Source organism: Apodemus sylvaticus, chromosome 10, assembly GCF_947179515.1.
Source record: "Apodemus sylvaticus chromosome 10, mApoSyl1.1, whole genome shotgun sequence".
NCBI classification, from domain to species: domain Eukaryota; kingdom Metazoa; phylum Chordata; class Mammalia; order Rodentia; family Muridae; genus Apodemus; species Apodemus sylvaticus.
Window position 1 is genome coordinate 62,450,609 of NC_067481.1, and position 26,893 is coordinate 62,477,501.

Consider the following 26,893-nt stretch of genomic DNA (forward strand, 5'->3'; position numbering starts at 1 on the left):
GGGCGGTCATGAAGGCGAAATGCAGGTGGTGGCGGAGGCTGTAATCTGCAGCTATATTGAGATCAAGCGCTTCAGAACTACTAGTCTGGGGAGCCCTTCCGGCTCCAGAGCTGAACCAAGAAGCTGGCGGCCTGCAGAGCGGAGTGACCACTAATGGGCAGTTATTTCCTTACTTATCATGTGGCTTCACCTCAGAGACTCGAAGGGAAGAAGACAAAGCTGCAGGAAAAGGAGATTGAAACAAGATCCCTCCTGAGTCCTTTCTTTGGGAGCAGTTTTAAAGAACGCGTGACAGAAGGACAAAGTGAGGGTAAGAAGACAGGGAGCCGGAGGCTTTCAGGCCTACTCAGGCCGGAGCGCCCTGAGTCATATTTGTTCTGTCCTAGTTTGAGGCATCTGGTGCAGGCCTCCACCTCTGCCTGGAATGCCTGCTGGGAAACAGAGTCCGGCTCGCAGGAATGAGGGCAAGGCAGGGCTTGCAGAACCCTGAGGTTCCTCCGCAGGCAGGCACACACCGCTAGCCTGCAGGGGAGAGTAAAGGCGACAGCTAAGGCCCAGAGGGAGCTGGACCAGGATCCAGAAGATGTGTACTTCAGGAGAAAATCTAACCCACCACTGGGATTCAGAGGACGGGACTGGGGGAAAAAACCCTCAAAGAAGCCATTTCTCCCCTCCCCACAGTGTGCTAGAGAGGCTGGTGTGTGAGCCAGTGTCTCTGGTGGCCCTGCCTGGCACAAACACAGGAAACTAAGGATACCCGCCCAGCCCAGCCCCCTTGGCTGGCTCACTTAAACACTACCTTGCAAAGTGACCTTAAGTCTGCTTCCTCTAGAATCTGTTTCTCCAGACACAAGGGTTTTCTAGGGGCTCCTAGGCAGTCTCACCCCTTACCCACTTGCCCACCAGACCTGTAAACTTACCCAGCGGGGTCTGCCTGTCTCCCACAAGCGTTAACAGAGTCCTGGACAGATTCTCGTAACCGCTCTCCCTCCCGACTTCCCCGTCCTCAGTATCGTCTTGCTCTCAGCCACTCAGACTCAAACCTCAGCATCATTTTGGACTCCGTCTTAGGCTCCCATTTCTCAAATTCACAACCATCCACACGGGCAGATCGGGCCCCTGCCCTGTTTCTGAAAGGCCCTTGTACCCAGCACAAACCTGTGCCAACATGTCCCTCATCCCTCTGTGTATTCCCACCAGACTTCTGAGGCTCCTTTGGGGCTGGTCAATTTCTCCTAAAACCCATCCATCTATCCTCATTTTGAAGCTAGTATTTATCAACCATGAGCCAGCATGATGACAAGCATATCCTTTTATTATTTCTCATGTCCCAACTCCCTTGCCAAGTGGCCACTGACGTCTAGGGTTTACAGATCAGCACTAAGGAACAAGAAGGCAGCTAACGCCCTGAGGCAGGCCAGGCAGTGCCCCCTGCCCCCTGCACACCCAGTCCTGGGCCACTGCTCCTCCTCATTCGATGTCTTAGTCCCTTCTGGGTATTACAGTAAATACCTTATGGGACTGGGGACAAAGCTCAAGTATGGAGATCCTTCCTGCAGCATTCAAGCCCCAACACTGCAAAGGGCAGAGGAGAAACCTTACGCTGGGTACTTACGGGCATTTGTATCTGTGAGGGAATGTGCAGACACATGGGAAATGTGGAAAGCAAGTAAAGGGGGAGCATTTTGAGGGGCGGCACCCTCCAATAGGCTGAGTGACCAGAAGTGGATAAAGGAGGGAGTCTCACTATCTTATTCTCTCTGCCTCCCACCCACCAGGAGGCCAACCAACCATGTCTGGACCCTCTGATGCTGTGATCCAAAATAACCCTTTCCCCTCTGTCCTAGTCAGGGTTATTACTGCTGTGATGAAACACCATGACCAAAGCAACTTGGAGGAGGAAAGGGTTTATTTCAGCTAACACTTCCAGGCGACAAGTCCATCACTGAGGGAAGTCAGAACAGGAACTCAGACAGGGAAGGAACCTAGAGGAAAGTTCTGATTGATGCAGAGGCCATGGATGGGTGCTCCCCATGGCCTGCTCAGCCTGTTTTCTTATAGAACCTAGGATGACCAGCCCAAGGGTGGCTCCACCCACAATGGACCAGGCCCTCCCACATCAGCTAATTCAGAAAATGTTCTGCAGGCTTGCCAACAGCCCAAACTTATGGAGACATTTTCTCAGTTGAGGTTCCCTCTTCTCAGGTGACTCTAGCCTGTATCAACTTGCCATAAAAGTACCCAGCACACTCCCTTCAATTGTTTACCTTAGGTGTTTTGTCACAGTAATGGAAAATCTAGCATAGCTCACAAGTGGCTTGGGGGGTGCTGTTTAGCTGTAGAGTGTGTGCCTACCATGTATACCCAGGACCCTGGGCTCAAGCCCCAGCAAAGATACACACACACACACACACACACACACACACACACACACACACAAATTATATTGTGTCACATCCTACACAGAATATGCTGGCCTCTCACTTCTCATTGCATTTGGAATAAAAAGCCAAGTCCTGTGTCATGACCCCTAGGTCTCGGGCCATGTCCAGCTGTCCACCTGGGCCCCAGTGCTAGCTCCTGCCAACTCCACTTCAGCCAAACAAGTTACTTCAGTTCCTTCAGACATCTGCTCCTTCCCAGTAAACTCTGTGCCTGCTGCTGCTCCCTCTGTGCCTGCTGCTGCTCCCTTTGTGCCTGCTGCTCCCTCTGTGCCTGCTGCTGCTCCCTCTGTGTCTGCTGCTCCCTCTGTGCCTGCTGCTGCTCCCTCTGTGCCTGCTGCTGCTCCCTCTGTGCCTGCTGCTGCTCCCTCTGTGCCTGCTGCTGCTCCCTCTGTGCCTGCTGCTGCTCCCTCTGTGCCTGCTGCTGCTCCCTCTGTGCCTGCTGCTGCTCCCTCTGTGCCTGCTGCTGCTCCCTCTGTGCCTGCTGCTGCTCCCTCTGTGCCTGCTATTCTCTCTGTGTGAATTCCCCAGATGCTCACATGCAGGGCCCCATCCTGGGTCCCATCTCTGTTTAAGAATACTTCCTCTGGGAGGCTCTAGAATAGTTCTCCCACCCAGCTGACAGACCCTGGCTTATCTCTTCCAAGCCTTTATCAACAAACCATGCATAGTGCCGCCATCCGTTACCTGTCATTGATCACCTCTCACTGTATCACTGTGATCCCCGCCCCCGTCACATGGTGCTAATTCTCTGGTTATGAATCACACATGAAAGGTCTGTGGTTGAAGGCTCGGTCTTTAGCCTGTATTCCTACTAGGACATGGTGAAACCTTTCTGAAAAACCAAGCCACCGTGGTTATTGGGACTCCAGCCCCTCCCTCCTCTCTCTTTGCTTCCTGAATACTATAAATGGATGGCTCCCTCTGCCATGTGCTCCTAGCATGCTGGGCTGGGCTGTCACAGACCCAAAAGTAACAGGGCCACACAATCAGGGACTAAAAGAGGACCCACAGATGAGTGTTTCCTGATCTTGCCCAACCAAGTTCCAGAAGGCACCCAGGTCCCAGCATAGGGCCCTGCAAGAGAAGAGTCACTACGTCAGTGCAGAATGAATGGGTAAGCTCAAAGCTGAACTAGAAGGCACTAGAAAGTTTCTTCTGAAAGAGGAAATAACCTCAGGAAAGTCTGTAACAATTACCCAGAAAAGGACCCCAAACTGCTCTCAGAACAGGAACCCGCTACTCAAGATATCGGGTGTTTCCACCATCACCAACATCTACTCATGTTGACACACAACCTTTTACATCATACAACTTAATTTCATTAACTCATAGTGGCAAGATGGCTCCAAGGGTAGAGACACCTTCCACGGAGGCCGACAACCTGAATTTGATACCTGGATGCCACAGGATGTAAGGAGAGACGGCAATTCCTCAAAGCTGCCCTCCGACCTTCACAGTGTGTGCCACCTCCCAGGACACACACACAAAAGTAACAAAAATACCTCAAGAAAATAGTTCCTAAAGTGATTCCATGCCAACATCTCTAAAAATTACCCACTTGTTCTATATGATATCAAAATATAGAAGTACACATATGGTTTATGGGAACTTGAAAGTTCTTTTTAAACTTCCATTGACTGTGCCGTGTGTGAGTACACGCCACAGTGCACACACGGAGGTCAGAGGGTGGTTCCTAGGGATCTATTCTTCCTTCCTGTGGATCCAGGGACGAAACTCAGGCTCTCAGATTTGGCAGAAGGTGTCTACCTGCTGAGAAACCTTGCTGACCCAGTTCATGGTGGTAAATGCCAGATGTTTTCTTAACAGGAATATAACAAATGAATTTATGTAAGCAGCTGCTTCCAAATATGGGAACTAGTGGTAACCAAACATTTATGGAACCAATAATTCAAAGACTCAAGTCTGGTTACTATATCTTCCACCCATATTTTTCTTTGTTCCCAAGACCCTTGGGTGAGCTGGGGCTAGAGGCGTGGCTTCTAAGGCAGCAGGCCAATTCTGTCACTTTTTGGATATTTCCTTTAGAAACAATGCAAGAACTGCGAGGCCCACTGCCTCTCCCACCCAGAAAAACGTCTGTGCCCTCCAACTCCACATGAACCACTGACGCTCTGTGACAATATGACAAAAGCCTTTGAGAGGCAAGGCTGCCCGCAGGACCACATCTATTAGTTCCCCCTCTGTTGGCCTTCAGTAAGAAAGCTACTTATAGCCAGGCATGGTGCTGCATGGCTTTCATCCCTGTGCTCAGGAGGCAGAGGCAGGAGGATCTCTATGAGTTCAAGGCTAGCCTGGTCTACAGAGTGAATCTAGGATATCCAGAGTTACATAATGAGCTCTAGGACAACTAGAACTACATAGGGAGACCCTGCCTCAAAGAAAAAGAAGAGGAAGAAGAGGAGGAGGAGGAGGAAGAAGAGGAGGGAGAAGAAAGGGAGAGAGGGAGAAAAGAGGGAGAGAAAGGGAGAAGAAGAGAGAATGAGAATAAGAAATTTACTTCTTTTCATTCAAATTTCAAATGCTGGCATTGTCCAGAAACTTTTAACAGGTGTATGTACAATTACAAAGCTGTACTGTTGAAATGAGTTCATTGAAATGTTTTGACTTACTCTAATGTTTTACATTTTGCTTTTATATTAAAAATTAACATACAAATGAAAACAGAAAATCTGCCAATACCTGGTTCTTTTTTTCCAGTTGCAATTGTATACTTAGGTACCTTTTGACCCCATAGGAAAAAAATACCTAACATTCAGGACTACTGGAAACAGGAAGATGGGGATTTATTTTATTTTATTTTATTTTTGAGAATGAAATGTTTCCCCTCAGAGTAGAGTCTAAAGTCTATGTATGCCACATGCTAGCTGGTATGTTCTGTAATAACTGTTACACTTTGAGCATGGCAAGGAAAACACAGTCTGGTACCCTCAGAAAAGGCTGGTTACACAGATAGGCTTGCCTGCCTCCTGCTAAGCTCCAGTACTGCCCTCTGGAGTTCGGCGGACTTCACAAAGTGCCACAGTCAGGCATCCACTGCTTTTGTCTTTCTCCACTGCCTCTCTGATCGCAGGAAGTCATCAGCAGAGAAACCATGCCTGCCTCATGCTAGATATATTGCAAATGAAGGTCACAAGAATCTCAAAAAAAAAAAAAAAACAAAAAAAAAAAAACAAGTGTCCTCACACTTTAAGGGAGCAGGACACTGTAGAAGCATGCCACCCAAACGCACACTGTGTTGTTCTTTCAGACAGAGTCACACTATCTGACCTCAAAATCACTATCTTCCCAAGGTGTGGTGGCCCATACTTTTATTTCCAGCACTAAGAAGGCAGGGGCAGGGGACATCTCAGTGAATTTCAAGCTAGCCAGGGCTACACAGTGGGACTGTCTCCAGACAGATGGATAGATGGATAGATGGATGGATAGATAGATAGATAGATAGATAGAAGATGAGAGAGAGAGAGAGAGAGAGAGAGAGAGAGAGAGAGAGAGAGAATGTGTCTTCCCACCTCTGGAATGCTGATAGGTGTGAGCTACAACCCCTTCAGATTCAGAGAGCTGGTGTCACCTTGTCATCATGGAGGGAACATACCAAACCAATATAAGCTCCACAGGTCACATGAGACATCCCCCAACGGCTCATTTATTCTGATATTTTAACCATTATTTCCTGAGAACGCCCAGGAGGGGTTTCACGGAACAAATGCCCAAGATAACTCGATCGCTGACTCTGTGTGTGTGTGTGTGTGTGTGTGTGCTCATACATGCAAATCCACGCAATAGTAGGTATATCAGGGGAAGATATGCAATCAAATAAAGTAAATGCTAAGCACAGTAAAACTCAGAACTGCCAGAGAAAGAACAAGACTAGTCTTCGGTTCCCCTTGCCTCCTGTTCCAGGATGGCCATTTCTCGGACATGCCGTCTCCAGAGTCCTACAGACTCTAATACGTTCATGAAGGTCTCCTGTCAGGTAGCAATGAATCCTCAGTGGAAACAGCCTGCAAGTTGAAGAGCTAAGCATAGAGAGAACCTCAGTTGAACCTCTGCCACATGGAATGCTGTGGCCCAGGTGTCAGGGAGTCTGTCTGTCCATCTGTGAGGCCGAAAGGCTTCCTGGGAGCACTCCCAATCTAGGATTAGAAAGGGAGGTAGGAACTGGGTTGCAAGACAATGAAAGATCTATTTCCTCAGGAAAGTCAGTCTTCTCCCAGCATGCTCCCCATGCCCTCTGGGATTCCCTGACAACTTGGCTCCAGCACCTTGAAGCTACAAAGGCCCCTGGTGGTAAGAGCCGCACTGCTCAAGGGATGGAGGTAACACACCTTGGGGTTGGCCCCCATCTTGGTCCCCAAAGCTGCAGAATGCCTGCAGGGCTGTATACAGCAGAGACCTCAGCCACCCCAGGAAGTGTGCGGGCTGGGAACAAAAGCTATGTGGAGTCTGTGTAGTAATTAACATCACTCCTGGGATCAACCCTGAACAGCCAGGGAAGGCAGACTATAAAAGGAGCTTCGAAAGACATGGAGAACCCTGGGACCTCATTTATAGCTGCATTGTCACCATGGTGTCCTGAGTGTCAAGGATACCCACTGTTCCCTGGTGAACAGAGAAAGTCTGGCCCTCACACACCCATAGGGCTGTGGGTGGCTGTCCCTTCTCAAAGCATGGTGAGTCCTGATGTCTTTATTGTTGCCGGATTAACTGAAATCGGTGACACAGCTATTTCTTTTTTGTTCTTGCATTCCTGAACCCTTTTTTCCTAACACGCAGGCTTTAGCTATCTTCCCGGAGTGCCAGCTGGCTAATGAAAGCAACTGCTGTGCTTTGCAGGGTAACGTATTCAGCGCCTGCATTATGCCCCATCCTGGCAGCAAATGCTTCTCAGGTTGTGTTTTAAATACATATAAAACCCACGCATCAAGGGATGATTCTGTCGGCTGCTCGCAGATTACCTGATTGTAACCCACTCCTTGCATCATCCTCAAAAGTAACTCTACAGGGACAGTGAGTATAGCATCGCTACGTGATCTGCTCCTGGAGCGGTGGGACACAGACAGTTAGATAACAGCCCTGCTTCCTGAGGGTGGGCTTGTTACGAAGACTCACACCTGACTGTCCACAAGTCTGGCATGGGTCTGTCCTAAAGCCACCAGCTCTTTACTTCAGAGTAGGAGACGCTGAGTGTCGCATATGGGGCCCTGGCTCTCTTCTGTCCACTCCTGCCAGCCTCTTGGCCCACAGACCCCAGGCACAGCCATGGCAGGGAAACCATCATCCAGACCCTACCCCCACCAAGGCCACTTAGACCCTAGAACAACAGGCTTCCCTTCCCTGCGTCCTTTCTTCCTAACTCCCTTCTCTGGGGAACAGACCTTAGACGACAGGTCCTTCCAGCACCCTGTGCCCAAGTTCCCCAGCCACTCGTTCACCTCAGGAAAGTCCCCACCACAGCCCAGATGCCCTGGAGAGAGAAGGACTCATTAGTGGTCAGTCTTCTGCTCCAGCTTCTGCACCGCAATACATTTAAAGGTGGATCACAGACTGAAACTTGAAATCTAAGACCAGAAAGAATCTGAGAGAGCAGGGTGAAGTCTCTGTGACCACGAGTTAGGCAAGATTCTAAGTGCAAGTCCTCTGGCATGAGGCCAAATGCATGATTGGTAAAATATAATCTAGGATCCTCCCAGTGCCCAGGAGTCTAAAGTTACATTGACCACCCGGTGAAGTCAGTCTGGGCTACATGAGACCCTGTTTCAAAATACCAAAACAAAACAAAAACAAAAACAAAAAAAAAAACACAAAAAAACCCTCAAAAAACAAAAAATCCAAACAAATAAACAAAACAAAAACAAAACTCCTCATAGATTTGAACTTATCAAATATAAACTTCTGTTCTTCAAAAGATGCTGCTAAGAAACTAAAAGCCACAAAACATGAACCTGGAAAGCACTTGATTTTTAAGTTTGCAAAGAGCTGATGAGATTCAACCAAAATAATAATAATAATAATAATAATAAGAGCTACAGCAATAACAGCAGTACGGCCACGCTAAGAAGATGTAAACAAGTCCTTCAACAACAAATACATCTGTTTTGGGGTGTTGTTTGCTTGTTTGCTTGTTTGAAGACAGAGTCTCTCTGTGTAGCCCTGGCTGTCCTGTAACTCACTCTGTAAACCAGGCTGGCCTCAAAGTCACAGAGATTCTCCTGCCTCTGCCTCCTGAGTACTAGGATTATGGGCATGCTACACTGGGAGACGAAAGGTCGGGTCCTAAAAGAACACAACAGCTGGATGGCTTTATTCTGTCACCTGTCTAGCAAGCATTCTGGGACTGCCGAGTGTTCCTCAGGCACTGGAGCAGGCATCAGGGCACCAGGATGGGCAAGGTCAGTCTCACCCCTCCCACCTGGGTTCATGGTCCAATACAGGGAACAGAAAATACAGACTGTCAAAAAAGGGAAGAGCTTACCCAAGAAGGGACACGCCCAAGGGAGGAGGGAAAGGTTCTGAGTAACATCCTCTGTGGTGGGGGGAACAGCAGCATTAGAGAAGGACACATCACAGCTGGGGGTCAGGCAGGCAGTGCTCAGCGCTGCAGGTGACCTCAGGAGACCATGCCCCGGTCCTGACAGAGGGACACAGCCCTCCTCACAGAAGGTCCACGAGACCAGCAAGTGACACAGCAGCACAAGCAGGGTCGGCGTCGCCCCATTCAAGGGTTCCAGCAGCATATGAAGCCATCAGGAAAGGACACTGACCACAGGGCCTTGGGGGCCTGAGTACCCCAGAGGTCCTTACAAGGCTGGGCTCAGTGGACACTTACAACCTAAAAGCATCTCTTGAGATATCCTACCTTTAATCTCCCCTTTCTCTCCCTCCCTCTGCTCCCGTAGGGGAGGCAGGAAAGGCTACTCAACTTTTTTTCTGAAGCAGAGCTGATTATTTCAGGCCCTCTCAGTTCTCATGCGGAGACTGTTAACACAGCAACCAGGTATGACTTCCACACGGACCTGTACCTGCCTCAGGGGACCCCTGCTCCCCAAGTTGTAATGCATTACTGACTTACCTCATGCAGAATTATGCAGAATTAATAGATGTCTCCCAGCCTCTCTTTCTGCCATCCGTCCGGCAGCACAGTTACTGGCTCAGCCTAATACATTTCCTTCCTCCTTATAAACAGCGCACTCTGTGACTGAACCCACCCTGCCTTTAGCCTTCCCAACGGGGCGTTTTAAATTTTAATTGTTATGTTTGGCTTCATTTCCCTCTCCTTGTTTCTCACACGGTAATTCGGCATTTCCATCTGTTAATAATGTAAGTTTTGGGGGAATTGCAGAAGTCTAGGAGGCAGTGGCAACAACCGTGAGAAGAGGGATTAAGTCCTGTAGTCCTGGAGAAGAAAAGTTGACAAAAGAACTGGGGTGGTGGGATTAGCTTGAGGTGAGGGGTCTGCATCAGGTTGGAGAGGTTGGAGAGTCCCTGGTAAAGATGCAGACACACTGCAGGTGCTTCCCAGAGTTGCCCTTCTTCATGTCCCTCCTCTGCAACTCTTCCACACAGCATCCTCAAGGTGACTTCATAGCGACACTCACAGTAGCTAAAGAAACTCTTCAGTGTGTATGTGTCTCCATTCTTCCTCATGCCAACACCCCCTTATGTCCCAAGCATGATGCTGCCTGGTGCAGACTGGGTACCAGTGCCTGCTGGGTATTTAACTAGATGGTACAGTCTGCATACACCCTCCAAAGATCTGGTCCCCAGTATGATGGCACTGATGTAACAGGATTTGCCAACAGTAAATCTACTAAGTCATTTTGCTCAGTGGTCACAGTATCAAACTGTCCTCCAAATCTTTATCTCTGTATTAACACAGTTAATCAGAGAAGTCTCTCTGTGTCATGGATAATGGTTAAGGCAGAAACTCACATCAGATCACAGTGTAGAGAATGAATGTCAGGGGAGTGTTCATCCACAATGACTCTCAGAGCCAGAGACTAGGGGTGGGGGCTGGACAGGGAGCATCTTCTGGATGGGACAGGACCTCTGCGCTCATGAGTTCATGGTGGCTGTGGTTGCCTGCACTAGACCTGCATAAGATCAAACCAGTCAACATCTGAGGAGGAAGCGGGAAGGATCTAGAACCTGCCTCGGTGGGGAGTTCTGTGCTAGGCTGATGGTGCGCCAGTGAGCGACCCCACACAGGAGCCTGTAAGCAGCACAGATGGGGCTTGGCACAGTCGCTGTTTGTTTCTTTGTTTTTACAGAATTGAGGCTGGTCAGCAACCAGTGGCTTTAATCTTAGCACTAGGGGAGCAGAGGCAGGTGATCTATGTGAGTTCAAGGCCAACCTGGTCTACCAGGCCCATTCTGAGGCAGCCAGAGCTAACCAGTGAGACCCTGTCAAAAAAAAAAAAAAAAAAAAAAAAAAGGAAGAAAAAAAGGTTGGCAGGCAGGAAGGAAAGAAGGAAGGAAATTTAAAACAAAATTTTAAAGAAATGGGACCTGACAGGAGCTGGCCAGGTGGTTGGAGGCTGGCTCCCTCCAGAAGCGATTAACATAATACTCCTGGTGTCCAAGCTCCCTCCCTCCATGAGGCCACCCACCATGCTGTCATCTAGCTAGCCCGCCCTCAGCACGGGCTGACTGCATGGGCTGCACATCTTGTACTTTAGCCTCCAAAACTGTGCGCTAAGAACTGCTGTTTTATATATAAAGTACTTGGTGTCCCGCCTTCTGTTATAGCAACAGGAAACGGATTAGGAAACCGGATAAAGGGTTATTTTGAACCTCAGGTGGCAGCTTTTAAATGGAGGGATAAAAGACAAGTGACCCTAGAATGCTGCTGAGCTCAGTTGGCAGTCACCTCAGAAAGCCCTGGGGACAGGGACAAAGCAGGGAAGCACAAGCATCACTCCAGCAACCCGCCCCGCCCCAGTCCCCAGTGCTTGGTGTTCTGCCTCCTCAGTGAGTCCCACGCCGCTGCTTCTCCTGTAACCTAATTCAGGCTCCCCTTGCCTCCCAAGTGCTCCCTGATATTAAAACCTGCCGTCTACTTTCCCAACGCCAGGCTTCTACATCTGGGATCCTTCCTGCCTGTGGGCCTGAGAAATTTCCTGATTATCTATTTATGTTACACAAATATACAAACACAGACTCATAAGAAATTCCAACACTGAAGTATAGCCACCCCAAAGAGAAAGTGGACTTGCCCTGCGTCTACATCCTTCTTTGGAGGAAATATCACAGACATCTATTGCTTTTTAAAATGAATTCTTATGAATATATAAAAATAATGATGTTTCTTAACACAACTAATAATTTAAACATAATTTGATGGCACCATATAATCTTACTTTAAAATGACCAGCGCTGGGCTGGTAAGATGCTCAGTGGGTAAAGCTCTTAGCCTGCAAGCATGAGGCGCTGAGTTCTGAGCCCAGCTCCCAGGCATGGTGGCACGTGCCTGGAATCCCAGTGCCGGGGAGGTGGAGACAGCCATCTCTGCTAGCCAAACCAGTGGGCTCCGGGTATGGTGACAGAATCTGTCACCCCTGAGGAAAACTCATGGTTGATGTTAACCTGTGGCCTCTGCATGCTAGCACACAAAAACCTGCATGTGCACACATGTGCATGGTTACACAAAATATATGGTCTTGTCTTTTTCTTTTTGTAACTGGTCTCACTATGTAGCCATGACTAATCTAGAACTCACTATCTAGTTCTTTGTTGCTAATGTACACATCCATACATTCTTTTTTCTCCCTAGCTCCACTCTCTCCAGCCCCACTCACTCTGGCCCCGCTCGCTCTGGACCCCCACATGTTCTTGTCATTTATATTATTCATGTTGTCAGTGTTGCCAATGGCACTGCAGTGCACTGCATGTGACATACTGCGCCCCTCCTGTGACTATGAGACTGAACATCATATTTACTCTCCCGGGAATCACCTACTTGTAAATGCTGCCCATTTTTCCTGTTCATTTGTTCTGATGCATGGGAGTTCTTCATTACACAGCAGTCTCAGGTCCTGTTTTACGTGCTCCCCCAGGCACTAGCCTGTCTTTATGGGGTAGCAGTTCCTAATGTGTGGAGTCTTCAGATTACACAGTGGATTTTCCTAAGCCAAAAAGAACTATACATTTGACTCAATAAAATACTTGTGCATCCAGTATACATACATGCATACTTTACATACCCTCTACACATTATACACACCAGACTATATGTGTGCGCGCACACATGTGTGTTTGAGTGTAGTTTTATTTCTTCACCTCCAAAATCCAACCTTATCTAGTTATTTAGTTCCTTATTTTGACACAATTATTTTAAACATTCCATTCTCCCTATATATCACAAAAGAATAAGTTACCATGTGCTAATGAGATAGAAATGCATCTCTCTCTCTCTCTCTCTCTCTCACACACACACACACACACTCACTCACACACACACACACACACACACACACACACACACACACACACACACCAGATTATCCCAAACCATTATGAAATCCTAGCACTCAGAAGCAGATTTCTGAGTTTGAGGCCAGCCTGGTCTACAGAGTCAGTTCCAGAACAGTGAAGGCTACACAGGGAAACCCTGTCTCAAAATAAAAAACAAAAAAACAAAACAAAAAATGGAGAGACATTATGAAATATCAACAGGGACGCTGGAGAGAGCGCCTCCTGCTGGGACACCCATCCCAGCTCTCAGAGTCACATTTGGGAGCTCACTACCACCTGCAATACCAGCATCAAAGGATGCAGCACTCTTTTCTGGCCTCTGCAGGTTTTGCACTCATATTCACACACACACACACACACACACATCTTTAAAAATATATCAGAGAGCATGGGGTTACTTATAAATGATATTGGGAAAACAGTTCAGTATTATTTTTAAATGTCAGCTTAAATCTACCTTCCACATTACTCAGCAGAGTAAATGCTAGAAGAAAATAAATCCCTTAAAAGAGAAGCCTCAGAAAAAGCAGAACAGTTTCAACTGTGGAAAAATACTGAATGACCACACGGTTTTCCAGTAGATCACTTTATTTTATTTATTTACTATTTATTTTAGGGGTTTTACTTATTAAAACCAGGGTCTTGTATATGGTTAAGCCATCATCTACCAAATTCCAATATAAGATTTGCTTTCCTTTAATTATGCATATGTGGAGGGTGGGTAAATACTGGTACCTGCAGAGGGCAGAAGACATGGCAGATACCCTGACACCCCGGAACTGCTGTGAGCTCCCTGGAGTGTTGCTGGGGACCGAAAGGGAACCCTCAGGAGGGACAAGAAGTGCTGTCACCACTTGGCACCCTTCCAGATCCATGAAAACCCTCTAGAAGGTTAACACTGAGCTGGGAAAGGAGCTGGCACCACCATGACACTATGACATTATGACTGACATCAAGCTGTGACCAAGTGCCTGATAGAAACTGCAGCAGCAAGGATCTCCTTCTCTTTGAGAGTTTCAGCACGTGACTGGATTTGGGGAGGGGGTGGCTGCTCTTCTCATGAAGAAACCAGAGCAAGGGTTAACAGGCAGGGGCCTGAGCAAGGCTCACCTCAGGGCTGTCATCCTAACCCGGACCCACTTCCCACCTTCCCACCAAAGCCAAAGTCTCCCAAGTCTGAATCTATCAGTGGGTTCTACACTGATATAACCCATAAGTGTGGGAAACATCAAAGGAAGTTACTGAAGTATTAGTTATAATGCAAGAAATGGAAGGAAGCAAGAAAAGAAGGGAGGGGGGAAGGATGGAAAATGGAATGGTGGTGGGGGTGGGAGGAAGGAGGGTGGGGGGAGGGGTGGGGGAGAAGAAAAACAGCAACCTAATTTTTAGGGTTTTATTCAATTAATTAATTATTTAATTGATTGAGTATTGAGTCAGACTTGTCCCGAACTCACAGGGGTCTACCTGCCTCTGCATTCTGAGGTGATAGGATCAAAGGCATGAATCACTATAGACCTGGGTTTGTTTTCTTTAGCTTAGAAAATTTAACCTCATCTACAGACGGAGTTTCAGGACAGTCGAGGCTACACGGAGAAATCCAGTCTTAAAAACACAAAACTACTTCCCCCCCCACCCCACCCCCGTTGGTAATTATTCTTTTTTTTTTTTTAGATTTTTTTAAATTCGATATATTTTTTATTTACATTTCAAATGATTTCCCCTTTTCTAGACCCCCACTCCCCGAAAGTCCCATCAGCCCCCTTCCCTCCCCCTGTTTTTCCACCCAACCCTTCCCACTTCCCTGTTCTGGTTTTGCCCTATACTGCTTCACTGAGCCTTTCCAGAACCAGGGGCCACTCCTCCGTTCTTCTTGTACCTCATTTGATGTGTGGATTATGTTTTGGGTATTCCAGTTTTCTAGGTTAATATCCACTTATTAGTGAGTGCATACCACGATTCATCTTTTGAGTCTGAGTTACCTCACTTAGTATGATGTTCTCCAGCTCCATCCATTTGCCTAAGAATTTCGTGAATTCATTGTTTCTAATGGCTGAATAGTACTCCATTGTGTATATATACCACATTTTTTGCATCCACTCTTCTGTTGAGGGATACCTGGGTTCAAAACTACTTTTAAAAAAAAAAAGAGTCAGGGAGGGTAAGCAATAACCAAATAGCTCTTTGCTGTGGTATCAGAGCCAAACCCTGGACCAGGAAGTCAAGACTTCCCATCAAGCCTGCAGTGTCACCTGTCTGCCTGGCTGCCTCATCCGGCTGTGCCCACCTCACACGTGAAGTCAGGGCCACAAAGCTAGCTGCCCCAGGGGCTATGAATGGCTGGACCCTGCTTACAAAGCACACGGCAGTTGCCTGTTCCAGGGTGAGAACTCTAAAATATTACCTTTGTCATTTAACACTTGAGAAATAAAACGGAGATGGGTTTTTAAAAGAGGAGCGCTTACGTGCAAGAGTTCATTTCCGATTCCGGAGTTTCCCATGAGAGCTGAGTGTGGCTCCTTTGGCACGCTCCTCGGCCTTTAGGAGTTTCTGTCTAGATGGCACTTGACAGTAACTCATTCGGCAAGGGGAAGGTCCTAGGAAGCAGAAGCAGCTACTCTAAAAAACCCCAAGACACAGCGAGTGTAGAGAATGGACCTTTGGGATTTACTGGGACAAAAGGAGCCACCAGGATGAGAACTCCGGCAGCCGCTGCACGAACTCATCCGGAACGCAAAGGTGCCGAAAGGAATGATGCATTTCACCACTTACAATATGAACTCTCGCATTACTGAGCTAAATCATCCCAATATAAAAGTCCAAGTGGACCGGAAAAGGAAATCAAAGCCCAAGCTCCATTCCCAGAAAACAGAGTGGAACCTAAGAATAGAAATCCAGAAGCCTTTGGAAGATACAGCAAAGAACTGACAGCTTTCTGCAGGGTCGGGGAAGACGGTCACAGAAAAAAACCATGAACACATAGCTTCCTAGAACAGCCACAACTGCTGTTCTTTTATCACTTTGAAATTCTGCCATCTGGGGTTTCTTTAGTATCCAATTCCAGACCCCACAAACAAAGTTTGGTCCAGATGTTCAGCACTGGAACAGAATTTATTCCTCTGCTAGATGCAAGGTCAAACTCCACATGCTAATGACTCCAGAATTTCCAAGAACCCATCGAGCTGGAAGATTTTCTCAGCAGGACTTTAGACTTCTCTACCTTTATCCAAAAGAATGCACCAAGTTGGTCTAGCCACCTTACTTACAAGGAGGGGGCTCTGCATTTCAAGTGACTAGTGCCCAGGGAGAAGGCTTCTTGGCAGAAGTTCATACAGTAACTTGAGCATGAATCATCCTGACTTCGCATGATGGGGAAGAAAGAATGACTCACAGGAAGACTGTTTTCCTCCCAAGATAGTATATGATGAGTATCAAACGCACAGTCAGCCCCCAAAGCAGGCAAGTAGTGTTAGCTTCCGCAGTCCCCGCACAACAGAGGACGACACGGCTGCTGTGTGAGCAGCTTCGGGACTATGGGTGCAGCAAGACCTGTCCTCCAGTCAGAGCCATCCCCTGAGATCTTTCACCCCAATCTTAATTAATAACCAGCTTCATACTTACTGTAAAGTCCTCGCTTCTCTTCCCTCCTAGGAGCTGCCGGCCTCAGTCAGTAAAGCCGCTGCTCTATTCTGAGCCAGTTGCTGTCTGAGAGGAAAACCACATTCAGCCAGCGCTTGGGCAAGGCCTGCTCAGGAAGCAGGCGGGCTCTACTCCCCATGCCTCTCCCTCTCCCCTCCCACCCCCCCCACACACTTATAAGTTCACATATACACATGATGCAAAATCAAATTTCTCTCTGACTGGGTGCCAAATATTTAATTTAGACTTCTCCAAAATTAAAAATGTAAAGATGTCGGCTGGCTGGGAATAAAAGGGAACTTCAACTCCACAAGAGGCAAGTACAAATACCCTGAGACACAGAACCAAAAGAAAAAGGCAGTCTACCCTCGAGCTTCTGGGCCCTCAGGAGTGCTGCTGTCTGTGGAGCTCTGGGTTGACAGGAAATCAGGAACCAGGAAGCTCTTCTGAGCAGGCTCTGGACTCGACGGAAAGATCTGAAGCCTGTTAACTACAGCACCTTCAGGAATTTATTGTGATTTCTTTTTAAATCCTAAATAAATAGGCTCATACTTAATTTTTAATTCATGAAACTCCCAAACGGCACGTCCTTCCTCGTGGCCTCTAATAAACTCAGCAAGCCCCTGTGCCCACCCGCTACTGCTGCCCTCTGGGGCAACTACGCCTCATAGCAAATGTGCAGGAAATTCTGTGATGGTTAACACCAAGAACACAGCCTATGAGGCAGATTCCACCATAAATAAAATATAAGAAGTCTATGACAAGACGGGACAAACAGACATGCACCCACAGCCTTTGGTTCAGTTGTCCTGTGGTGCAAATGCAGGCTACTCAATAACCGTACGTGAAGGCTGTATCCTGCCTCAGGGTGAGGTATCCTCCACAGGTTCCCGTGTTTGAGCACATGGTCCCTGGCTGGTGGTGATGTTTTGGGATGTTGTGAAACCTTTAGGGCATGGAACTTGGCTGAAGTCACTGGAGGTGGTCCTTTACTGGATTCTGGTTCCATCTGGAGCTTTTTCTAACACCTGGCCCTGGCCACATGGAGAAGCAGCAATGAGCTCCTATTATATCCACGTCTGATGAACTGAGACGCTCCCAAAAGACAGCTAAGTCAAGCCCTTCCTCCGTCATGCCGCATCGACTGGGCACTTTAATCATAGTTACGACAAAAATAATGACTAGATATACAAAGCCTTGCGAACAACTGTGGTCAGGGTGACCTTGATAATAGACAACAATGAATAAAGCAATCAAAAGTCTAATCGATCACCTTACAGGATGTTCAGATAATTCACCCTTACGCCGTGGTCAGAAAAGATACTTTACCTGCACTGAATATGTTAGTCAGATTTAAGAAAGGCTTTGTCGGCACAAAGCTTCAGAAGATTCAATGCACAGCTGCTCCGGGCCAGTGTTTCTGGTCCTGTACTGCGGCAGATAGTGCAAGACAGAGCCAAGTTGCTTCTCCCATGGCAGTTAGGAAAACAAGAGGACCATAGGGCTGGGGTCAAGAGCAGGATCCCAGAGCCAGTGAGACAGCTAGGGGTAAAAGTACTCGCTGTCTGTGCTTGACAGGCACCTGAGTCAGGTCCCCAGAGCACACACAAACATGAAAGGGAAGAACAAAATTCATATTGTCTTCTGATTTCCACCCCATCCCCCAAGCATTAGCATGCACACACTCATACATTCATACATACATACATACATGCACACACACACACACACACACACATACATATAATAATAATAAGTAACTTTTTTTTAAAGAAAAGAATGTGCTAATTGAATTTTCCCAATTGGGCTCCACCTCCTGTATGTCCCACCATCTCCCAGAGCCTCTTCAGTTATAGATGCACAAATCAATTAATCCACCCACAAGGTCAGGGCATCCCTAGCCCAGTCGACTCCCAAAGGCCTCATCTTTCCATACTCCTGTGCTAGAGATGAGGCTTTTGACACGTGAGCTTTTGAGGATCGTTTACGATCCAAATAACAGTGGCTGGGGACGTGGGGACACAGCTCGGTGGTAGAGCATTCGCCTGGCATTCACAAGGCTCTGAATCCACTCCCTAGTGCCTAAAAACAATCCACATAGCAAAACAGAATTCTGAGATTAAATCTAGAAGTGTATACAAACCATATTGTACTGTGGCCAAAGTAGATTTATAGCAGGAATTTTAGACTGACTATCACAAATGAAAATCAGACATAATTCTGATTAGCAGTGACAACATAGTTCAAATTAAAAGACTAAAAGAGAAAACCCACACAACCATTTCAACAAATATTGAAAAAAACACTTGAAAAAAAAATCCCCAAACTTTTATGATTTAAAAAAAAAACAAAATTCAACCACTAGGAATAAAAGGGAATGTCCTCAGCGTGGCAAAGGGAAACTACAAAATACCCACAACCAACATCACATGCAGTGTGAACTTCAGAAATTCTTCTTTTGGGACCAGAAATGGGACCAGATTGCTCTGTTCTCCCTATGTCTAGTCAACAATGCACAGGAGGTTTTAGTCGGGAAATTCATGCAAGAGAAGAAAAGGGAGGGCACTGTAAACCATCTATCAACATGAGACAGACAGGGATATCTACAGCCCAAAGGCCCCAGTGAGATCACAGAAACAAGAGCGAGGTGTGGCATCAGCTGTGTGTCTATACCCCTGCGGTAGGAACTCCTGATGCGCCCAGAAAACGATTCGTTTCTGTGATGGCTCCGGGGTAAAGAGCATGCTTGGGAAGGACCCGAGTCTGACCCCGAGCCGCTGTACAAATGCCAGGTGTGGCAGCTCGTGCTTGCAAGCACCAGACAGTCAGGCGCAGGAGGATCCCTGGGGCTTGCTGCCTCGCTCGTCCAACCTAACTGGAGAACTCTGGACTAAGGAGACCCTGTCTCCGAGGAGGTGAACAGCCCTCCTGGGAATAAAACCCAGAGTGGTCCTCTGGCTTCCACATATCTGTGCACACACCATACATAGGCATGTATACACTCACACATGATATAAACATACACTTATATGAATTAGAAACACTGAAGTGTTTTCTAATAAATAAGACACACTCACTGCTAACTGCAAAGCATCGCTGAAATTCCTGAAAGGTGGGCCAGCAAGATGGCTCAGCATCCAGGGTCTTAGGCCTGCCTGACAGCCTGAGTTTCCCAGAGCCTCCCTGGGAGAGATCCAGTTCCTGCCGGTTCTCTTCGGGAGTGCTTGTGCCGGCACACATACACACTCACATAAGATACAAGTTTGGGTTTTTTTGGTTTTTGTTTTAAAATTCAGCTTGAAAAAGTAAGGTTTAAGGACAGGCATCCTATATGTTTTGAGGCAGGAGGACCCATATGAGGTCCAGGCCAGCCTGCTCTACACATTAAATACCTGGACAGCCAGGACTACACAAAGAGATCTTGTTCCAAAAAACAAATCCAGTTATGGGCTCTCTGTTGGAAGTCGAAGGGTAGGTCTAAACCTGGGTCAGGAGTTCAGTCCTCCTTGGAGTCTGACCACCTCCCATGGATAGAGCAGCAGCTCATACAACAATGCAGCTGTGCACAGAGCTTGGCAGGCACATAAGGGTTGGAGACAGTTGCTTTGGAGATGTCCCTGAAGACAGGATCCTCAGCTACACTCTGAATAATCAACTTTAAGAATATGTATGTATTTTACTTTTATATGTGCATAAGTGTTTTGCCTACAAGTGTTGTCTCTTCATCATGTGTGTAGTACCCACAGAGACCAGAAGAGGGCAACAGATCCTCCAGTCTTGGAGTTGCAGTTGCAGTGGTAAATTGCCATACACAACACAGAAATGGAACTGTCCCATCGCCAGCAGAGTGTAACTAAAGCCTGTGTGAGGGTACGCAGTTCCTGATGCTCTGTACTGCATCATGGGACACCACTCAGGAATCTTGTTCTAACAAAGAAAACGGAAGATTTTTAAGGTCTGAATTACTTGGCAAGTGAATTCTATCTTAATTTAAAAGATAATATAATATTGGAAATAATTTGTGATATTGAACAATTACTAATACTTTTGGAAAATGCATATCATAAATTTATATTTACTAAGAGTGATTCTCAGCTGGTCAGTGGTGCCACACACCTTCAATCCCAGCACTTGGGTGATAGAGACAGGCCAGCATGGTGTACAAATCAAAGTTCTAGGATAGCCGGGGCTGCAGAGAGAGAGATCCTGTCTCAAAAATCAAGCGAACAGGGCTGGAGAGATGGCTCGGTGGTTAAGGGCAGTCAGTGCTCTTCCAGAGGTCCTGAGTTCAAATCCCTGTAAACACAAGGAGGCTCAAAAACACCCTGTAACAGGATTTGATGCCCTCTTCTGGTGTGTCTGAGGAGAGCAACTCACATACATGAAATAAATAAATCTTTAAAAGTAAATAGACAAGGAAGAAAGGAAGGAAGGAAGGAAGGAAGGAAGGAAGGAAGGAAGGAAGAAAGAAAGAAAGAAAGAAAGAAAGAAAGAAAGAAAGAAAGAAAGAAAGAAAGAAAGATCTCATTGACTAATGCAGTAACAGAAGAACTTTCTTTAGACTTTTTAAGTTTATCTACAGTAAATATTTGACAATTTGGTGGAGTAACATTTACTTACATAATTTTTACCTATAGAACATAAATGCTTCCCTCTACCCCAGTATGGTTTTTTTTGTGTTTGTTTGTTTGTTTGTTTTTTGAGACAGAGTTTCTCTGTGTAGCCCTGGCTGTCCTGGAACTCACTCTGTAGACCAGGCTGGCCTCAAATTCACAGAGATCCACCTGACTATACCTCCTGAGTGCTGAGATTAAAGGTGTGTGCCACCACACCTAACAACCGCTTTAGAACAAGAAAATTTACTAATGGCAGATATTGCTTCTTTTGTCAAAGACTTCTTCAAGAAAGGCAGTATTATGGTCATTTGCATTTATAATAATATGATGGTAAACAGTGAATATTAATGTCCCCCCCCAGCTCTGGCCTCGCTCATTCCCACCTACTTATTTATTATCTATAAGTACACTGTAGCTATCTTCAGACACCCCAGAAGAGGGTATCAGATCTCATTACAGATGGTTGTGAGCCACCATGTGGTTGCTGGGATTTGAACTCATGACCTCTAGAAGAGCAGTCAGTGCTCTTAACTGCTGAGTCATCTCTCCAGCCCTGAATATTAATGTTTTTATCTGTCTCTTTTTATCAACAATTAGACTTTTAGCTGATGACTGGCTGCTTGCTTAAGATGTAAGGGCTGGGGAGGACTGGCACTGTGTAACAGTGAAAACTGTACTTTAAGATGAGGTTGCTTATGTACCCCGACAGCATCAGATCCTATTTGCACAACCCCATAGCTTACATTGCAGAAAGCAAGCTCAACCAGACTGAGAAAGGCTTTCTTAACTATAGCAGTGGTAGATCTCCTCTGCATGCACTGCAGCCATTTCAGAGGAACTGATAACCATGCCACTCAGAGCATCTGTAACTTTAATTTTTTTCAAATCTTATTTTTAATGATGGTTCTTAAACACTTTAACCTCCCTTGGAGCCCACCACCCACCTGAGGGTGGTGGGAAAGAAAGAATATGGGGGCAGGGGCAGGGGGGAAGTGGACCTTTTTAGAAAGGTTCTTGGGAGCAACTCGTGCCTATGTTGTCTGGAAATCCAGCAGTTCAGTTCACAGGTCAGCAGCAACAGCTGCATCACTCATAGATACACTTCACGGATACACCAGCAGTCCAGTTAAGTAAAGTCAGGATAGCAAACAGGAATCGGCAGTGGTGGCGCGCTAGAAGTTCTTGGCTGTGCCTCTCTCAGGGAAGAGAAAACCCAAGACCAACAAGCGTTGCACAGCTAGCTCTGTAAGCAAGCTTAGCTCTGCCTCGGTCACTATCCCATTTACACTCCTTCCAAACATCATGTGTCCTCCATGGGTCTTGCCTCAGCACATGTGACTGTCTCAGCTGACATTAATCTCCCAATCAGCCCCAGTCCACAGAAGTGGCAGAAACTACAGCGCACCACCGGAAGAGTTTTGGTGTGCTTCTCTCTATGGAGTCCCCACAAATGCGGCTCAACCACGCAGTGTAAGGCAGACAAATACATGTGTGCTGTTAGCAAAGACTCCTTTGTCATGTGACCTTCCATGTGCTTGCTTTGGCAGAACATCCTTTCTCCTGTGTCTGCTTCAGCTAAACATTCCTTCACAAGTCTGCCTTAATCTTTCACCTGTGTCCACTTCAGGAAAACACACCTTCATGTGTTTGCCCCAGCAAAATGCCTTCCGACACAACTGACTCTCCAAAGAACCCTTAAGTTTCCACTTCAGGCATGTGCAAGCATGAAGGCAGGAGAACACCCCAGAGGCCAAGCGCAGACCAGCGCCCTGCAGCTGCAGCAACAGCTGCCTGGGCTCAGTTCATGTCTCAGTGAGAAACCTACCCGATCTCCAAAGAACAAGAATTTCCTAGATCCTCGCCCAAACCAAACCTTAAAAAAATGTTCCGTTTTGCTGCTGGAAAATAAATTTATCAATCCTAAAAATAACTAGGACAAAGTCAGGGAATGAAAGTGATTCTGCATGAGTGTTAAACAGATGTTGGACTAATTTTACAAAGACTCAGAAAAAGTGTCCTGGGGACTTCTGTGTGACAGCAGAGGGAGACTGAGCAAAATCTGATAGTACAGGAAACACTTGGGGCTGTGGAGGGAGATTAAAATCTACATTATTTTCCAGGTTTCATCTAGCCAGAAATGGATCCAGTGTCTATTAACAGATGGTGGTGGTGAGATTCTCAACCTTCCTCAAACTGAGACAGTTCCTCATGTTGGGGTGACTCTCAACCATAAAACTATTTCATTGCGAGTTCATAACAGTAATTCTCTGCTACTGTTATGAATCACAATGTAAATAGCTGCTGTGCAGGACATTTGATATATGACCCCCTGTGAAACGGGTCACACCCCACAAGTTGAGAACCACGGTTTACAATGATTACACTAATGTACTAAACAAAATCTTAGGATTGTCAGAGTATAGAATGATATTCACTCACCAACTTTCTGTTACCATAACAAAAGACATGGGATAATCAACTTAAAAGAGAGAAAGGTTTGTCTTTGGAGGCTTCAGCCCCATAGTCAGTGGGACCAAGACTTCCCAGCCTGTGAGTAGGCAGTAAGGCATGGTAGAGGATTGCTGCTCCCTCATAGCCAGAGTGCAAAATGGAGTGCAAAGAAGGAGCCAGAGGCTTCCTTACCTTTCTCCTCAGCATACCCAATGACTAGAAGACTTCCCAACGGGTCCTGCATCTGGGCCCCCTTTCTTAACATTGTTGCTCTCAGAGCCTTTAACACAAGACACCTCAGGTGACATTTCAAGATCCATCGGTGACATTTAAAGATCCAATTCTACAAGGCTGTCCCTTTGTGAGATCCATAATGTCTGTCTACAAACACTTGTTCCTGCTCAGGGGAACTTGACTTCTCTGTGAACCAAAACATCTCTTCAGATCACTTTAATTTCACCCTACAGCATCACGTCTCATGGTACAAAATTACATAGAGAGAACTAATTACAGAGGGAGACACCTCACACTGGGCAAGGGATGGCTGGAGAGGTCGACATCTTAAGAGTCAAGAGACAAGGTTCATCTTGCAGCAAAGCTCGCTCTATAGACACATGATTGGAGCAAGAGGCATGCCTACTGACAAGTCACGGTGCTTTGCTAGGCCTGTGGTTTTTATAAGAGCACTGCTGCAAGGCCAGGTGAACTCACCTGGAGGTCAGGCAGCACAACCTGCAAAGGTTGCATGGGGAGAGATGTGTTTGTCTCCAACAACAACCCTCCTCTGTCCTCCCACCCAGCAGGGACCCCCCTCTGCTCCTGGCACTCTGCACCTTCCACCTACACTGAACCCCCAGCACAGGCTACATAGATTGGAGGTTATTTAATTAGCCGGGAACGAGAGATCAGCTACTTTTTGGGATTCTAAAACAGATGTGGAACTAATTTAGGAAGAACGTAAATTAAAATGGCTCAGCCTCAGTCTGACTCGGGGATGTGACCATCCTGTCACACTTTCTGACCTTAAGATCCAGGATATGTGATGCTCACCTGTCGATCTTCTTACTGAGCCTCATTACCACAATCACCCTGAGCCTGGCTCACTGGCTCACAGGGAGTTGAAGCCTCTGGCCCCTCCCTCTTTCCTGGCCCTTTTCCTCTCCTGCTGGTCCCACATACCTACTTCTCTGATGACTCCCACGCCATGGTTAGGGTTAGGGTTAGGGGTTAGGATTAGGGTCCTTCCACCAATATGTCCTTGATTGTCACCCACCAGCCTGGGATTACCAACTTATTTTTATTTGTTTAATCTATTTTTATTTGAGTCCCCCACAGAAATGAAAGACCAACTTTCCTCAAGGTCCCCTTATCTCAGAGGAAAGTCGCCACAGATCGGTCACTACTTTCAAAACCAGCCTCACCTCAATTTCTCTGGCTTCTTACACCTCAGGTCTTGGTTGATCCTGAACTACCTGGGCTTGTCAGTCAGTCAGGTTGCTGTCTCCAACTTATGAACCCCCTCTGTCAGTCTCTTGAGTGCTGCGATTACAGATGTGTCTGTAGAGGTGGGTGGCGGGAGGGGTGGAAGGAGGATAGGGGATGACTTAACACTGTCTCTCTCAGCCTGGGACAGCTGGGCCTGAACCTGTCAATGTGCAGAAAGGGACTTCAGAAACCACAGAAAGGAACTGAGCCTTTCTCAATGCTGGCAGTATTCAACAAAACAGAATGAGATTCTAAAATCAGCCTTGGAGATTAACAGAAGTACGGAGTGCTTCAGAAGGATTAACAAGAGATTACATCTTGAAAATCTAATCAAGGAAGAAAAAAAATACCCAAATTAAAAACAAGCCAGGCAGTGGTGATGCACGCCTGTAATCCCAGCACTATGGGAGGCAGAGGCAGAGGCAGAGGCAGAGGCAGAGGCAGAGGCAGAGGCAGAGGCAGAGGCAGAGGCAGAGGCAGAGGCAGAGGCAGAGGCAGGCAGATTTCTGAGTTCAAGGCCAGCCTGGTGTACAAAAGTGAGTTCCAGGACAGCCAGGGCTATACAGAGAAACCCTGTCTCAAAAATAAATAAATAAATAAATAAATAAATAAATAAATAAATAAATAAAAGAAAAAGAAAGAAAGAAAAAAAGAAAAAGAAAAAGAAAATAGAAAAAGAAACAAGCAAGAGGGCATAATTATATACACGGACTTTAAACCAGACAAAAGTGATCATCTGATCATTTTCTATGAAAACACCAACGACCAAAATTAACTCAAGAAAAATCCAACAGAAAAAAATGGCAAAGGAAAAAAAAAATATATATATATATAAATGAGGACTAAGCTAAGCACACCTATGAACCCAACACTCAGAAGGGTGAGGCAGGGGGATCCCCATGAGTTCGAGCCATCTTCGGCTGCATACACAACTCCAGACCAGCTTGAGCTTCAAAGTAAGATCCTGCAGAGAGAGAGAGAGAGAGAGAGAGAGAGAGAGAGAGAGATATCTTGCACTCTTGCACTCTGACGAGCTGATCCTTGAGGTCAGCAGAGTGAAAATGGTAAAGGAGATGTTTTATATTTCAGTGAGTCTATATTTGTTTTTTTTAATTACTATTTTTATTTATTTTAAAGATTTATCCATCTTAATTTTACACACACACACACACACACAGGTACTTTGCCTGTATGTGTGTCTGTGCATCACGTGTGTACCTGAGCCCAGAAGGGCTGTTGGATTCCCTGAAGCTGGAGCTAAGGATGGTTGTGAGTCAGCCCGTAGCCTGCAGGTGCTGAGGATTGAACCTGTGTCCTCTGGAAGAGCGCCCAGTGCCCTTAACCACTGAGTCATATCCCCAGTCTGTATTTTTGAATTTTAAAAAGTGTGTTGTTGTGTGTTGAAACCGAAAAAGTTAAATAAAATACAACTTTTAAACTCTCATGGGAAGTGTTGATGCAACAGTTGTTACTGTGTTTGCAATGGAGAGCAAAATCCAAAATGAGGACACAGACTGAAAATAGTCTGTGGGTCGGAAACACAGTCAGTATTAGAAACAGGAAGGATAGAAAAATGAGCAAGAGAGCACAGAGTGAAAGCCACACTGTGTCAGCCTGAGGGCAAAACTCCTGGTTCATAGTGCACAGCACAAGGGGAGCTACTCAGTGGTTGTTGAACAAATGAAAGAAAAATAAGACCAAAATCAGTGATTTACATACAAGAGAGTATTTATTGTACGATCAGTAACAGAAAAAAATGTCTGTCTTAGT

At 46.5% G+C, this 26,893-nt stretch overlaps 1 protein-coding gene across 7 annotated transcripts in view; it reads right to left on the reverse strand.

The window, feature by feature from the left end:
• The window catches only part of Specc1 (sperm antigen with calponin homology and coiled-coil domains 1), a 271,073-nt gene that overhangs the window by 204,339 nt on the left and 39,841 nt on the right, over positions 1 to 26,893 (reverse strand). Inside the window, exon 2 of one of the 7 annotated variants that reach the window (XM_052196811.1) lies at positions 16,554 to 16,637. The exons of the other annotated variants lie outside the window; for them this stretch is intronic. The gene's annotated coding sequence lies outside the window, so the exon portion shown is untranslated. The remainder of the gene's footprint in view (positions 1 to 16,553; positions 16,638 to 26,893) is intronic. 7 annotated transcript variants of the gene reach the window in all.